Source organism: Macrotis lagotis, chromosome X (genome assembly GCF_037893015.1).
Source record: "Macrotis lagotis isolate mMagLag1 chromosome X, bilby.v1.9.chrom.fasta, whole genome shotgun sequence".
NCBI lineage: Eukaryota > Metazoa > Chordata > Mammalia > Peramelemorphia > Peramelidae > Macrotis > Macrotis lagotis.
Window position 1 is genome coordinate 468,120,030 of NC_133666.1, and position 16,106 is coordinate 468,136,135.

The 16,106-nt window shown below is 38.7% G+C and overlaps 1 pseudogene; it reads right to left on the minus strand.

Annotated features, from left to right (window-relative positions):
• Positions 1-15,383: 15,383 nt before the first annotated feature.
• On the minus strand, positions 15,384-15,921 carry LOC141499258 (YY1-associated factor 2 pseudogene; annotated as a pseudogene).
• Positions 15,922-16,106: the final 185 nt, after the last annotated feature.

Consider the following 16,106-nt stretch of genomic DNA (forward strand, 5'->3'; position numbering starts at 1 on the left):
GATGTCTGCTCCACAGTTTGGAAGCCTGAAAGGGCCTGACTAACCATGATTGTGAAGTAGAGAAAGGCCCAAGAGTCAGAATATGGTGAAGATTCTGGTCTCAATCTGGAAGAATTGGGGTTGAAGTGGGAGGATATTAAAAGGGAAAAAGGGAAAGTGGGAATTAACAGAGGAGAAAGCCCAGCTAATCTTTTGCTGGGATTCTGCTCAGGTTAGAGGATTGTAAAGGATCCTGGAGTGGATAAGACCCTTTGAAAGGGATTCTTTTGTTTGTTTTTTGCAAGGCCATGGGGTTAAGTGACTTGCCAAAGGTCACATAGCTAGGTAATTATTAAGTATTTGAGGCCAAATTTGAACTTGGGCCCTCCTGACTCCAAGAGCCAGTGCTCTATCAACTGCACCACCTGCCCCAGAAAGGGATTCTTGATTTTCAAATAGACTTGGGTGTGAATCCTTTTGGTATTCTGGAGGTATTATGTAAATAAAACTAGTCCTGTGTGGAAGAGCTGGTGGCCACTGTTTTGGGGAGTATCATGTACTGACAATCCTAAATTTCACTTAGATGATACCATATAAACTAGAAAAATTGTGAGTGGTCCCCTAAAGTATATTCAGGCATTTCATTTCAAGCCAGAGCCATTGAGACAAGGGTAATTTGTAAAACGAGAGAGGAAGGAGTTGACCCAGATACTCTCCTTTCAGCTCTAAAAATCCTATGATCCCCACATGATCATATTTAGAGTTCAATGGAGTTCTGTAAATCACTTAGTATTCCATTTGATTTTCACAATAACCCTTTGAGGTAGTACAACCATTATTGCCCCTATTTTACAAGGGAGGAAACCAAAGCTCAGAGAGTTTAAGTGACTTGCTAAGAACATAGAGCTATTAAAGACCTGAACTAGAAACTAAGTCCCAGGTTTTCTGACTCCAAGTGAAGTATCATTATCTGTTTATCTTTCACTATCACCATTTTGTTCAAAGGTACTGTTTTCTACTATTGTCATATGATGCAAATGGAGAAGAGCTGAACTGAGGTGAAGAATAGGAAGGCTTTAAAAAAATTTTTAATAGAAAAGAGACAGTCAAGAGTGAAAGTAGCTTCAGGATCAAACCTTCACCCACCCACAGCAGCACATCGATGACAGTAGAGGCACCTCTTACTATTAGCAATACCACTTGGAAGATGTGTCACCTATTGCCTTTTATCTTGACTCACGATATAGGTGATTCTAAATGGTGTAGCCTTGGACTTGTCATTTGTATAGGAAAGGCTGTTTTTACATTATGACAGTCATCAGCAGAGATGGTTTTCATGAGAACTAAGTTCAGTTTGCCTAAGTTTTGTTAGGGCAACAAAATTTCATTGTAGTCCAATTCAGAGTCCACAGTAAAAAAAGATTGGAAGTCACTAATTTTACTCAAAGAAACAAGATTATATGTAAAAATGCCAGCTCAGACCGTGGGGAAAGTACTTCAATCATTGTTTTTCTAAGTGTTTTGAGACTTAGATTTGAAACAGATATGATTTGAATTAGAGAGTACAATGGCATCCCCAAATTGGACTTTCAGAAGAAACTTATAATTTATGGAGCATCATCTTTCCATTGAACTCTGTGCTGAGTATCTTCCATGATAGTGGCCAACATGTTTGAGTGTATACCTCTTTGTTTTACATCTTACTTGATATTCATAATCAAATGGTTATAAAAAAGTTGTCTCTGTTGTTAAACTTCAGATTACCTTGAATGATTTTGACTCAAACATGGGAGCTACATTGTTGAAGGAGAACCTTCAAGATGATATTTTGCTCTATTGAATCAACTGAATTTTATAATTAACCAAAAATAAGCATAGTGAGTTCTTGTATGCTTTGTAGTTTTTGATCAACTGTGTGACCAAAAAAATGGTGTTGAAAGATCATATTTACACAAACTTTCTCATGCGTTTACTAAGGATGCTCTTAATATTTATAGATTATCCTTAACTATGTTGTAAGAGATAAGGTAGGTATATGATTCAGCAGTTATTGATACTTTCTTGATAGCTATTTTCAATGATGATTATGATGATGATGTTGATGATGACAGTGATGACACTGACGATGAGTTTGTTCTTTTCTGAACCTTAAGTTTGAAGAAGTACCCACACTAGACATGCTCATTTCCTTGCTCAGTTCTGGCTACCCAGACTTCTTTTCTACCTCCATTCTACTACCTTTCTCATAGTGGAGATGCCTCCAACCCTAATGCCTCCTCTGATTGGAGAGTTTTTTCCCTAGAAACTCCATTTGAAGAAATACCCATTCCAGATATACTTACTACTAACTTGGCTCAGCTCCTGATTGTATAACCTGATACTCTTTAAGATGGAAATAATAAGGGGCTGCTAGGTGGTGTAGTGGATAAAGCACCCGCCTTGGAGTCAGGAGTACCTGGGTTCAAATCCGGTCTCAGACACTTAATAATTACCTAGCTGTGTGGCCTTGGGCAAGCCACTTAACCCCATTTGCCTTGCAAAACTATAAAAAAACAAACAACCCCCCCAAATATTCTAAGATGGAAATAATATTTCTTGATCTATATATTACTGATCAAAAGTTAGTTTCTTAACCTTTAACTAAGGGTTATAAAATGCTAGTTTGCTATGTGTGACCTGTCTCCTACAAGGCTGACTACACCTGTGTGAATACTATCTGATTATCTCAATGATAGTACCTGATCAATAAACTTTAAGATAAGAGACATCCTGGATGAGCCGAGAGAAAATCCTATTGTTGTTTGTAAACAACATTGTTTGTAAACATGTTACTCTTCAGAATAAGTGGAATACTTGTCAATAGGAATTTTCAGTAAATATTATGAGATTTGAGAGAAGAATATTGCAAAACCATATCATCTATGTGAAATCTCATTGGTTGGTCTCCTAAAGTTTTATTGCTCTTTAAATTGTATACAATTGTATACAAATTCCCCCAAATGTTGGCATTTGTAAGGATGCCATCTACCCGTGGGTTTTGGTAGGATCTTAGGGAATTAATAAATCATTTATAAAACTAACTTTGTTGTTTAATTTTAGCCAAAGGGAAATTATGGTTAACAGTAAATGGTGCATGTGACATCGGATGTAGGCTTAAATTTGAAAAAGGATAAACTTTTCCTCTGGACTTCTCATCAAAAGGATCCTTAAGGGGAAAAAAAGTACATGTTTTAAGCCTAGAATGAGTGACTTGTCTAAAGGAGAGATTATTATTTTTTAAACTCAAATTGCCCTAGTTGTGAACTGTGTTGTTTTATGAAGTGAAGTTCTCTGAGATTGTTACTGAGGGCTTTGGGGGCATTTTTGCCTGGTTTTTCTTTTTTGTTTGTTTCTGGCTGAAGGGAGTGTCAGGGCTTATTTCTAGAATTTAAGGGAGGTATCTTGGTCGGTAAGATAGCCCAATGGTCATTTCTCTGGAGTTTTTGGTTTGATAAAAACATAAAGGAATATTTACCTGGCATCTTGTGTCTAGTATATGTTGCGTGTTTATTTGTTTAGTGTCTCTTTTTGGAGTGTGGTTTTTGTGTATAGTTATTGCTAACTGATTGTTGAAAGTATAGAACAAACTAAACCTAAGATCAGAGATCCAGTAGAGAAAACTCTTGATTTTTATAAGACAAAAAATTACAATTCCAGTGATCACGTTTTGCCAAAAGTGGCAAAAATTAACTAGTGATACTCCTCAGCTGAGCTGGGTATTGTTTGATAGGACTAAAGTTAATTATCTTAAGACAAAGTTGAGCTTAACTTCTGAAAAAGAATGGTTATCCTTATATACTTGGGGTACAGAGAAATGTTAGAAAGAAAGAAAATCTGAGAAGGCCTTGTTTAGGGTCAGAAGGAAAATTTCTTCTGATCAGATGGAAGAGACAAAAAAACCCTCATAGCTGAAAAGGTCCCTGAGTCTCCTACATCTGAGGTCTCTGTCCCTGGTCCCTTCTCCCCCACCCCAGCCAAGAGAGCAGGCAGTAAGCATTGTCTCTCCTTCTACTCCGAAAATTTCAATCTCTCAGCCCCCTTTTGTTTTAATTTTTGAAAAGTCCACTGTTCAGGGAAATGCCAGGGGAATGGCATTGAAAAGGGCATCCCCGATCACTTGTGCTTCTACATAATGTCTTTCCTGGTCTGTACCCACTACCCAATATGTGCTTTGGAGTTCTTCAAAAGTAGCCTTGAGATCTGCCTTTTTAAACCAATTCTTTGTCAGTTGACCAGCCCTAGTAGGAAAAGGAGAAGCAAAGAATTGATTTAAAAAAATTAAAACTATTGTTCAGAAGGAAGATGAAACTGTTTCAGTATTGAGATTGAATGGCAGAAGCCTTCAATGCAAATTCAGGATTGAAGGATGATAAGGAAGGAGGAGGACAGACTCAGTTTCTCTCTTATTTTGCAAATCTGCAGCCTACTCTGCCCAGGAATATTAGGGTAAGTGAGCTGAGCTTGGCAAGATAAACATCCTTAACACATGGTCAAACTGGCTCAGAAATTGAGTTAGAATTTGATAGAACAAAAAGAATCTGATCGCAAGGAAAAGCGAGAATTATGAGTTAAGTAGGATAAGGTGCTGACTATGCAGCTCAACAGCTGAAAGCCCCCATGCAAGACCCTCCTGCCACTGAGAGGCAGTCCCAGAATTCAGCAACCAGCATTTGTTACTATTGTCGAAAGCCTGGGCATTTCAAAAAGCAGTGTAGATCCCTTCTCAAGGATTTAGAAAAGAGTAAACAGGGGTGACTAGGTGGCGCAGTGAATAAAGCACCGACCCGGGACTCAGGAGTACCTGGGTTCAAATCCGGTCTCAAACACTTAATAATTCCCTAGCTGTGTGGCTTTGGGCAAGCCACTTAACCCCATTTGCCTTGCAAAAAAAAAAAAAAAAAAAAAAGAAAAGAAAAGAAAATAGTAAACACCAGAAAATTAAAGGTCCTTTCCTATAGCCTCAGGGTTGCTCCAAGGTGGGTGTTCAGGATCCAGTCCCTATCTGTCCATCTCTGCCTATGGCGCAATGGGGGAGAAGTGCCCATGCTAGTGCAGGGTTACCTCATCTCTACTCTGGTGGACACTGGGACCCCTTTATCTGTCCTGGATCCTGACAAAATCCCCTACCCCTTCCTCAGAGTTCTGAAAGCATGATGGTGGTAGGAGTGTCCAAGAAACACTTCGGGGCTTATAAAACAGCTCCTCTTTCTGTCACTCTGGGACAGGAGAATTTCCAGCAGACCTTCCTTCTAGTCCCCAAAGCTCCCTGTCACCTCCTAGGTGGGGACATTCGGTCTCTCTTATCTGCTGTTCTCAGATTTACCCCCACTGGTTGTAAATTAGACCATTGTTCCCCTTCCCTAGCCCCCGAGACAGCTCTGTCTCTGCTCCCCTAGCCTGACAGCCACAAATCACAGGCTCTTGCTAGGATCCCACCTCACTTATGGGCCACAGATCCTTCACAGATATTGGGCAGATTTTTATGGAGACCCCTTGGAAGTACAAATTAAACCATCTGTTCCCCTCCCTTGCTTAAAGACAATATGCTCTTCCCCCTGCAGCTATTGAGGGTACTAGGCCTTTGACACAAAGTTAGACATCAAAGGGATTAATTATTCTGTGCACCTCTCTGGGTAACACTCCTTTGTTCCTAGTTAGGAAGGCAGGAACCAGAAACTGGCGACTGGTCCATGATTTATGAGCCATTAAATGCCATTTTTCTTCCTCGTGCCCCTGTCCTTCCCAATCCACACACCCTGCTATTTCTTATTCCTTCCTCTACTACTGTATTCACAGCAATAGATCTCTGCCCTTGTACATCCCAACAGCCAGTATCGTTTTGCATTTACCTGGGAGAGACAACAAATGACCTGCCCCGTTTTGCCCCAGGGGTTCTCGGACTTGCCCTCATATTTTTGTCAGATTCCATGGGAAAACCTCTTTTCTGTTGTCCCCCCAATAGCTCAGTACTTCAATATGTGAATGATCTGTTCTTGTGCTCCCTCCTCTGGTCCAAGTTCAGGAGAAGAAGATGCTGTGGAGCTTCTCACATTTCTAGCTGAAAATGATCATAAAGCTTCTCGAGATAAACACCAGTTTTGTCAGGCCTCTGAAATTTCTTGGACTAGTTTCTATCTCCCTTGACCCCTCCTGAGGCAAGGCAATCCATGAGTTTCCTATCCCCTGTTCAAAAAGACAGCTAAGGGCATTTGGGGGTCTCTGGGTATTGCAGGTCTTGGATATTTGAGTTTTCTGTTTTAAGCCTGCCCCTTATACAAGGTCCTGCAACATCAAACCCTGACCCCCTTTGTCTATCTGAAGAACAGAGTGAGGCTATTCAGGTCATCACAAGTTTTCTCTCTCTCTCTCTCTCTCTCTCTCTCTCTCTCTCTCTCTCTCTCTCTCAGTCCCCAGCTCTGGGTCTGCCTAATTACTCACTTCCTTTTGTCCTGTTTGCAGTGGAGCAAGAGGACAAAGCAGTAGGGATCCTAGCACAGAAGCATGGGGATAGGTACAGACCCATCAGCAAACAACGGGATGCTGTGGCCAGGGGTCTGCCTCCCTGCTTAAGGAGTGTCACTGCTATATCTGAGACTCCTAGACAGGCTGAGGACATTATACCGGACTCCTCGGTGACTCTTAGTTTCTAATGCTATTGAGGTGCTCCTCACCTCCCATCACAACCAGCATTTGTCAAGTAGTCATTTAGCAAAGCTTGAAACCCAGTGACTGTTTCGCCCCCACGTTACCATTAAAAGGTTTAGTATTTTTAACCCTGCTGAATTGCCCCTAGTTCAGGAATAGACCAATATGTGAAGTTGGAGAATGATTCTGACCTTTATGATCATGATTGTGTCTCAGTTCTGAATCATTTACTGACTTCTAGACAAGATCTCACTGAAACCCCTATCCCAGATGCAGACTTACTGGTGTTCACTGATGGCTCTTACCTGAGGAACTCTGAGGGTAAATTGGTTTCTGGCTATAGCGTTACTACTGAAACTGAGGTATTAGAATCTTCTCTACCCTCTGCTCATTCAGCTCAGCAGCCTAAGTTGGAGGCAGTTGCCTGTGAATTAGGAGATTAGGAATTAGGAAAAGGATTAAAATTAACATCTATAGAGATAGTAAATATGCCTTTGGAGTGGCACTTGATTTTGGGTTGTGGAAGCAAAGAAGATTTTTAAACCCCACTGGACAGCCCATTAAGAATAGTGAGCAAGTCTCTAGGCTTTTGGAGTGTCTGCTTCTCCCTAAATAGGTGGCTGTTTTTGAAACTGCTGACTATTCCTATGATTCCACTCCTGAGGCTAAAGGAAATTAAGTTAGCTGATGAGGAGGGCAGCATTATCTTTTCCAGTTCCTATAATGATCTATCCCATACCAACTGTACCAACATTTGGGAGCTTTTTTTTTTTTGTATCAAAACACAAGCATGGACTTTGATCTCTCCTGAGACAATAAATCAATGGGAAAAACAAGGATGCATTTGAGATCAGGAGATTGGACTAGGGAAGTATGAGAACAGAATCATCCTCCCCCACCAATTTCATCATCCATTACTACAGTATTTGCATTCTTTAAGTTATTGGGGAGCTAATCATCTTTTTGAGTTTGCTTCAAAGCCCTGATGGGGGGATATCAAGGAAAGTTGTGAGGGATGTAGTCTCTGGATGTTCAATTTGTCCCCTATATAATCGTTCCAAACCTTTTAAACCTCCTTTGGGCAAATTCCCATCCCCCCTACTCTCCTTTTGAAATCTGGCAGATTGACTTTATTCAGCTACCTCCATGTAAAGGGTATAAGTATGCATTAGTTATTATATGCATGTTTTCGGGTTGAATTTAAGTTTTCCCTTGTCCATCTCCAACTACTGGGATTGTGGGGACAATTTTATGTGAGCAAATTATTCCTTATTGGGGAGTTCCAAGGGAAATTCATAGTGACAGAGGAACCAATTTTACAGGCAAGAATCTTAAAAGGATCCTGGAAGCCTGGGAAATCCATCAGCATTTGCATTGTGCATGTTATCCCCAGTCCTTGGGGCTAGTGGAAAGGACCACTGGGGATGCTAAAAAGCCTATTAGGCAAATTGACTTCTGACTTCAAAGTATCCTGGCTTAAAGTATTACCTTTTGCTCTTCTTACTTTGCAGTCTTCTGTATGGGGAAAACAAAACTTTCTCCATATGAGATTGTTACAGGGAGGCCTATGCCTTTGACCCCAGTGGAGATCTCTGCATTGTCTCTGTGAATATTGTATTATGACTTTGTATTAAACTTAGCCAACAAAGTCATAAAGTTCAGAATCTTGTTTCTCAGTTTGTTCCTTAGTATTGCCCATTGAGACCAACCCTCTTATCTCTCCTGATGACTGGGTGTACTGGAAAAGACATCTGAGGAAGCATTCCTTGGAAATGTGCTGGGAGGGTCGCTTCCAAGTGCTGCTCACTACCTCCACTGCTGCTAAGCTCCAGGTATGGATGCATGGATACCTCTGATTCATCTGAAGAGTGCCCCCAAATCTGAGTGGACTTCAGAGCCTATCTGTGACCTTGCTATGCAGTTTCAGAGGGGTCAGAAAAATCTGTCTTTAGGGATGGATGGCATTTCTAAGACCCAAGACCAGGTCTGTAAGGTTTTGGCTATCCTCCATACTTAACTTTTTTTTATTTTTTATTTTTAGGTTTTTGCAAGGCAATGGGGTTAAGTGGCTTGCTCAAGGCCTCACAGCTAGGTAATTATTAAGTGTCTGAGGTCGGATTTGAACTCAGGTACTCCTGATTCCAGGGCTGGTGTTCTATCCACTGCACCACCTAGCTGCCCCTACACTTAACTTTTTAACCAAAATATTAGTTCCATCTTACCTCCCCTATATGGGTGGGATTTTGTGATACTTTCTGCTTGTTTTATATCTTTTCACCATGGGTGAGGGATCACCATTGCCACCTGTTTTTCCTTTCACGTACCAAGACACCCCATGCGAAGGCTTAGCCAGAAGGTGGCCAAACTATTTAACCTGTCTCGTTATTGGTTATGTGCTAACCATGGGATTCACTGCTGGTTGTCCTACCTTTGTCATTGATTGGGGATCTGTTGAGTTAATGGCACAGGCCCATCCATGTGAAAAACTAGTTTTCTGAGGATGTAGCACCTAACCTACCAATCAATATCAGCAAAGCAGACAACTATGAAATTTTCCTGTGTGCCCTTTCTTCCGAAAGAGGTTGAAGGAAACTCGTATCTCTTTGGACTCCAACATCACTTTAGATGCAATCTTCTCTGAGGTTAAATGGGGCTCAGGGGGCTCCCCGGCTGCTTTCTTTTATTTTGCAAATCACACTTCTGGAGTCCTGGGAGGAAGCCTTGAACCAGCCCTCTGTAATTACACTATCTGGGTCCATCCAGGAGGGTGATTGGGTATTACAGGAGTGAAGAGAAAGTCGCTCTTTGTAAACTTAGCTTATGTTCAAATTCCAGGAACTAATATAACTCAAGGGAGTTCCTCTGCCTCCACATTTTGTGATGGTAGGCTGGATTCTCACCAATATCAGAATAATTTTTTCCTTATCAATAGTGCACTCACTGAAGGGCATTGCCATAAACTCTGGACTGACAAGACAGGGGATCAGGGTATCTCCTGGGACCTCTATAAGGGTTACATATGGGCAGATAAAGGATATGGGCCTGTTTACAATGGCTTATCTAGTAGTTCCTACTTGAATCCTTCCATGGGAATGATTCTTTCTCAAAGTTGGCTTTTATATGGAACCTTAACAGCTCCATTTCACCCTGCATCTCCTTGACAGGGGAACTATCCCTAACTACATAAGGACCCTAGATCCTATCTTGTTTTCCATCACCCTGCCACCCTCTCTGGGGATGTTCTTTATGTGTGGTTCTTCTCTCTATCAGATTCTCCCTTCATGGTGGTCAGGATTGTGTACAATTGTCTGGGCAGCACCTGACCTATACTATATTCCTGGGGACATGTCCATACCTTTGCCAGTCTATGATCTTATAGCTGTGGAACCTCAAACCTCAGTCCAACTGGTTGCCTGAGTTTGCTCTCGTCGTGTTTTTTCCCCTCCTGCCCCTCATCATAAGAGGTGCTGTAGTGGTCTCAGGAGTGGAAATGGGAGTGGGAGTGGCTGCTCTTGTGAATTCACAAGAGATCTCTAAGTCCCTTTCTATAGAAATGGCCAATATGAATGACAACTTAGCAGAGACAGTGAAGAATCTGTAGTGTGAAGTTGACTCCCTGGCAGGAGTAGTGTTTCAAAATTGATGGGCATTGAATTCCCTTTTAGCAGCAGAGGGAGGAATCTGTCTTTTTCCTTGGTGAGGAACGTTGTTTTTATGTTAATAAGTCTCTAGAGGTACAGGATAATATAGAGAAATTTAAGAAGAGGCCCATTCTGTTGAAGGAACAGATATTGAACCAACCTTGGCTTGATGTCTTTAGTGCCCTACCCTCAGGTATAGGAAGCTGGATTAGGTCTATCTTTTTGTCTGTTGCTGGACTACTGTCTATCCCTGCCCTTATCCTTTGTGGAATGAAGGAGGGGGTGGCTGTGACCACTAGATGCTGTACTACTCTGTCAAATAAGGTCATGACATCTGCAATCATATCGCATGATATGGAAGGAACAGATGCTCCATGATCACATGAGGAATATTTAATAGAACTTTCCCTCTTATCCTCTGAGGAAATGTAAAGGTGAAAAGGTCCTTTTCTGTCTTTTGGTTTGCAGGTGGTATTATGTGCCCTTTTGACTAAAAAGGGGGGGAGTGATGAAGTGATAGTGATATAAGATTTTATATGACTGTTAGTATATTTTTTGTAACAGTAGTGTTGTATCTTAAAATATGATAGTAGATATTCTGTAATAATCAAACATTATGAATAGTTTTCTCAACTATATATAGTTATCAGTTGAGGTTATTATACTTAATTTTTTGCGATTCATTTTTCTTTACTTCTTTCTCCAATTTTCCTACAATGCATATTGATCATTACATTGTTAATTCAGAACATCTGTGTGTTTTTATATATGCATGTGTTGAAGCATATTAATGGAAAATTTTAAAGAAAATTTTTGTTTCTATATATTATATGCTTCAGACCTTTTGTTGTAAAATCACCTGTGCAACATGATTAACATTTTGTCATTGATATCACTATATGATCATAATAAAAATATGACATTATTTCTGATCCTTTATGAAATTTAGAGATCAATCTTTCTGATTATAGAAAATTGCTGTAAAAATGTCATGGGACTGAAATTGGCTTCCTATCTTAAGTCTGAAATCCAGATATCAAAGGAAAAGACTGGTAGGTCAGAAGAAGGAAAAGCCAGAAGGAAAGAAACCCAAGAGGGGTTTTGTCGAAATTTACAGGTGAAAAAGGTTTGTTTGGGTAAGAGAGTGGAAGAAGAAGCAGTTTTTCAGGCTGATCCGAGACTGAATTTCTTCCTGACTCACTTTCCCACAAATGTGACATTTTAGAAAAATGTCTCTTACCTATCAAAATGAAAGTTTTGGCTTGAGACACTTGGCTACCTATATGACCTCTACCTGTAACAGACTTATCTAAAATACATGAGGGACCATTGTCCTTTCTTTTATGTCTCTGATTTTTATGGTAAATTGCTATGATCATGTCAGACAATCAATATTAAAACCAGGTATAGAAATTGTAAGTAATTCTGGCCTATATTTAATCTAAATTTAAAAAAATGTTAAGTGAAAAGTTATCTCCAAATAGAGGAAATACAAAAATAGTTGCAAACCATCAAGATCTAAGGGATTTCAGAATTTCTTTTTTTCTAGTAAGAAGTTTCAGCAGAAATAGGGGAAAAATCTCTACAAGCAACCTGCATTGAAGACATCTCTGAAGTTGCATTCTAAGTCACAGAACTTCAAAAAGTGACTTCAGAAAAAATGGATTTGAATCTTTCCTTGCTGCTGTGTGCTTTCTCTCTGTCTCTAATCAAGATTATCCCCTTTTGAATCTCTGTAATTTTTACTATTTGTGATTGTATTATTCATTCCTATTATAGATCTTATTTGCCCATGGTTCTCAGAAAATCTAAATTCCACAGATATTTGATTTCCCAATATACTGATTATCTTCCTAAATTTTTATATGATTGATCTATGAATGATAGCGTCAATAAGATCAAAATGGGAGAATGTATAACCTGATATTCTTTAAGATGGAATTAATATTTCTTGACCTATATATTATTGATCAGAAGTTAGTCTCTACCTTTAACTAAGGGTTATAAAATGCATGTCTGCTGTGTAAGGCTTGTCTCCTACAATGTTGACTACAGCCTGTGTCAGTACTATCTGATTATCTCAGTGTTAGTACCTGACTGACAAACTTTAAGATAAAGAGACATCTCGAATGAGCAGAGAGAAAATCCTATTGTTGTTTGTAAACATTTACTCTTCAGCATAAATGGAATTCTTGCCAATAGGAATTTTCAGTAAATATTATTAATAGATTTGAGAAAATATTGTAAAACCATGTCATCTATGTGAAATCTCATTGGTTGGTCTCCTAAAGTTTTATTGCTCTTTATTTAAATTGTATAAAAATTCCACAAAATATTGGGTCAATGTTGGTAAGATCCTAGAGAATTAAACTTCATTTATTAAATTTTGTTGTTTGGTTTTAGCCAAAGGGAAATTATGGTTAACATGCTTCTCTGAATGAATTTTCCACTTTGTCCATACCTAGATACCTTGCTCCATTCCCTGCCCCCTAGATTTTTAGCTCCCTTTTATGTGTTGGCTTTCTCCATTACATGAAAACTCCTTAAGGGCAAGAAGTATCTTTTTTTTGTTTTGCTTATCACAGTCTTATCACAGTCCTTGGCTTATAGTAACTGTTTATGAAATGCTTCTTTCTAATCTAATCCCATAATCGACTTATATGAAAAATCAAAAGGATAAATGCCTATTTTTTCCATTCTATGAAAGTCCTATGTTGCTAATCTATCATTTTGTTTATTTTGATCATATGCTGTAAATCATCAATGAAGAGAGCCCACAACTAAAGAGGAGGAAGAAAGCAGGCTTTCTTTGAGCCTTACGTTGAGGAAAAATATCCACTTTTGTTTGTTTTATTACCAACCTGATGATGCCCTCTAAGTGGAGATCATGAAGTGCCATGATCTCCAAAGTGGTAGGTCACTCAAAGGGTCCTGGGGAGCCACCTTGTGAGGTGTCAGTAGGCTGCAACACTTCATTAGCTAAGAATTGCTCAGAAGTGGTATAAAGTTTATCATCAGAGTGAAAAGGAGGGAGTTGGTCATGTGCACAAGAGTAAGGGGTACCTAATGAAGAGTCTGTGTGCATTTTTTGGTAAAACAAAACCTGAGGGTTGCCAGACCCTGAGTGGATCCCCTGCAGGGAATTTATGGGGGAATAAGAGCAAGAATCACCCAAAATGAGAAGGTAAGGATGGATTGGCCTTTGAATCCCCTGTTGGAAAGTATCCCATGATCACAAAACCAGTGAAGTATCAGTGTCTTCTACTTCTTCCAGTATCCTCCTCACTATCAGTTGAAACAGCAACTCGCCCACCAAAATACTATGCTATGTGATAAGAAGGTAAGGATGGTTTAGTCATTGGATCCTCTGTTGGAAAATGTCCCATGATAACAAAGTCAGTGAAGTGTCTCCTTATAAGTATCCTTCTCATTACCAGCTGAAAAAATAACTCATTCACCAAAATTCTATGCTATGTGATGTGAAGATAAAAAGCATTTCTTTATTAATATTGTATACCATCTGTATTTAGATTTGGGTTCAAATAGAACTTAGTATCTAAGCCAAGCATTTTCAACCCAGAATTCATGGATTATGTTTTAAAATATTTTGATAACTCTATTTCATTGTAATTGATAATTCTATATATTGTTTTGCTTTTTTAAGAACTTTATTCTGAGAAGGGTTCATAGGCTTTATCGGATTGCAAAAGGGATCTATAAAAAAAAGAAGTGAAGAACACTGACCTAAACTAATATGGTTCCCTGACTCTAATATCTTTCAATTGAGCAACATTCAATTCTCCTTTCTAGCCTATGGATGGTTTATTTTCCATTTCTAGTCATCTGTATTATTTTTAATATAAAAGCATTTTATTGATAATCTCACATAATGCTGGGTGACTGAATATTTTTGTTTGTATTTGTATATTGATGCATATATATACATATATATATATATATATTTATGGCAATTGTTCCTGAAGATTGCCTGTTTTTTGCTAATAAATATAATAAATCAATGATTTGATAAGCCAAAAATGAGAACCTGTTAAAACTAGAAACTTAATTCAGAAATAGTTATCTAGGAGCAGCTAGGTGGCACAGCAGATAGAACACTGGCCCTGGAGTCAGAAGGATCTGAGTTCATCTAACCTCACACACTTAATAATTACTTAGTTATGTGACCTTAGACAAGTCATTTAACCCCATTGACTTGCAAAAACAAACAAAAAAAAGAATTTGTATAAACTTTGACCAATATTTTTGACACATTTTAGTAGATTACTTTTTCTGGTTATTTTTTGTTTTCTTTATGCGAGGTGATGGGGTTAAGTGACTTCCTTAAGGTCACCTAGCTAGGTTACTATTGAGTGTCTGAGGTTGGATTTGAACTCAGGTTCTCCTGACTCCAGGACCAGTGTTCTATTTACTGTACCACCTAGCTGCCCCCTATACAAATTCTTTAGTTATATTTTCATTATCCACACCAATACAGCAGGTTTAGGAAAATAACAGTTATGAAAATCTGACTGCTGATTAAATTGATCTGACTTGCAGATATCTGCATATAATATAAAACATATATACACATTTGTGTTTTTCTACATACATTTAACTTTAATAATTTTCAAATAATAAATATCTAGACAGCTTCAACTATGTTAAAAATTATAAATCAGGACATACCAACAGTAGCTAAATCAAGATTTGAAAATTGGAATGCATTAAAAATGGGAAAAAAGCTATCAGTAACATTGAATAATTAATAAGCCTGTTGTTAAATATTTGCCTGTATATTGCTGCATATAACTTAGAAGAACCTCTTCTATCCCCATTGTTGGTAGGGACAGTATAGTAATGGAATAGAAAGTGAAAAAAATGTTAGAGGTAAGTCATATCTAGAATGCCTACCGCATTTTCATTAATTCTGGAAATGTAGTGTTAAGTTTATATTACAACAAAATTATTAATTATAATGTACTTATATTTTATGTTAAACTTGGACTGTGCACAGCAAATGTTTGCCTTGAAAATGTGGCAGGTGCAAAATCTTTGTATTGATATGTTACAGAGAGGGAACTAGAGAAACTGGGAAAAAAGTAAATTTAAATAAGATTCTCCATTTAATGATGAGACTTCTTTTCAGGGTGATGATGACGTGAACATTCTTCTCTTTGTATTACCAGAGCTAGAACCACTCCGACTATGTTGATCAGCTGAAGCAGCATTAGATGCAGGGGATGACTTAGTATTCTCCTTAAAGTCTGTAGTAATGACCGTCAGATCTCCAAGTCCCTACCAAATACTAAGCACTACTATGATCCACATTTTTCAATGGTAGCCTGGTTTTCTTATGACTGTTCTTTTTTGCTAATTATTTCTTTTTCACTTTTTCAGCCTTTTAAAATTTATCTCCCCCACCTCTTTGACTGATATTGGGGAGGGAAAACTGCTAGGTAACAACCTACCTGGGGGACAAGTCAAGGTTTTCTAGTGGAGGTGGCCTTCTTCCCATTGCACATCATTTTTGAAAAGCTTCAGGGAAGTTCCACTATCTCTTTTCAGAGACTGGCTTCAGTTGCTGCTGCAATCTGGTGGGGCTCTTCTTGGCTCCCAAAGTTTAGTTAAAAATACCTCATCTGTATTTTTATTAATATCCCTTATTTCTACTCGGTCAATTAATGTTCATGAATTTTAAGGAGAACAAAAGTGGGCTGTGTGGGAGGAACAGCGTGCTAAGTATCTTGCAGTAAGCAAAGGTAAGATTCTGCATTTAGAGAATTATTTTTAATCCATCCTCTT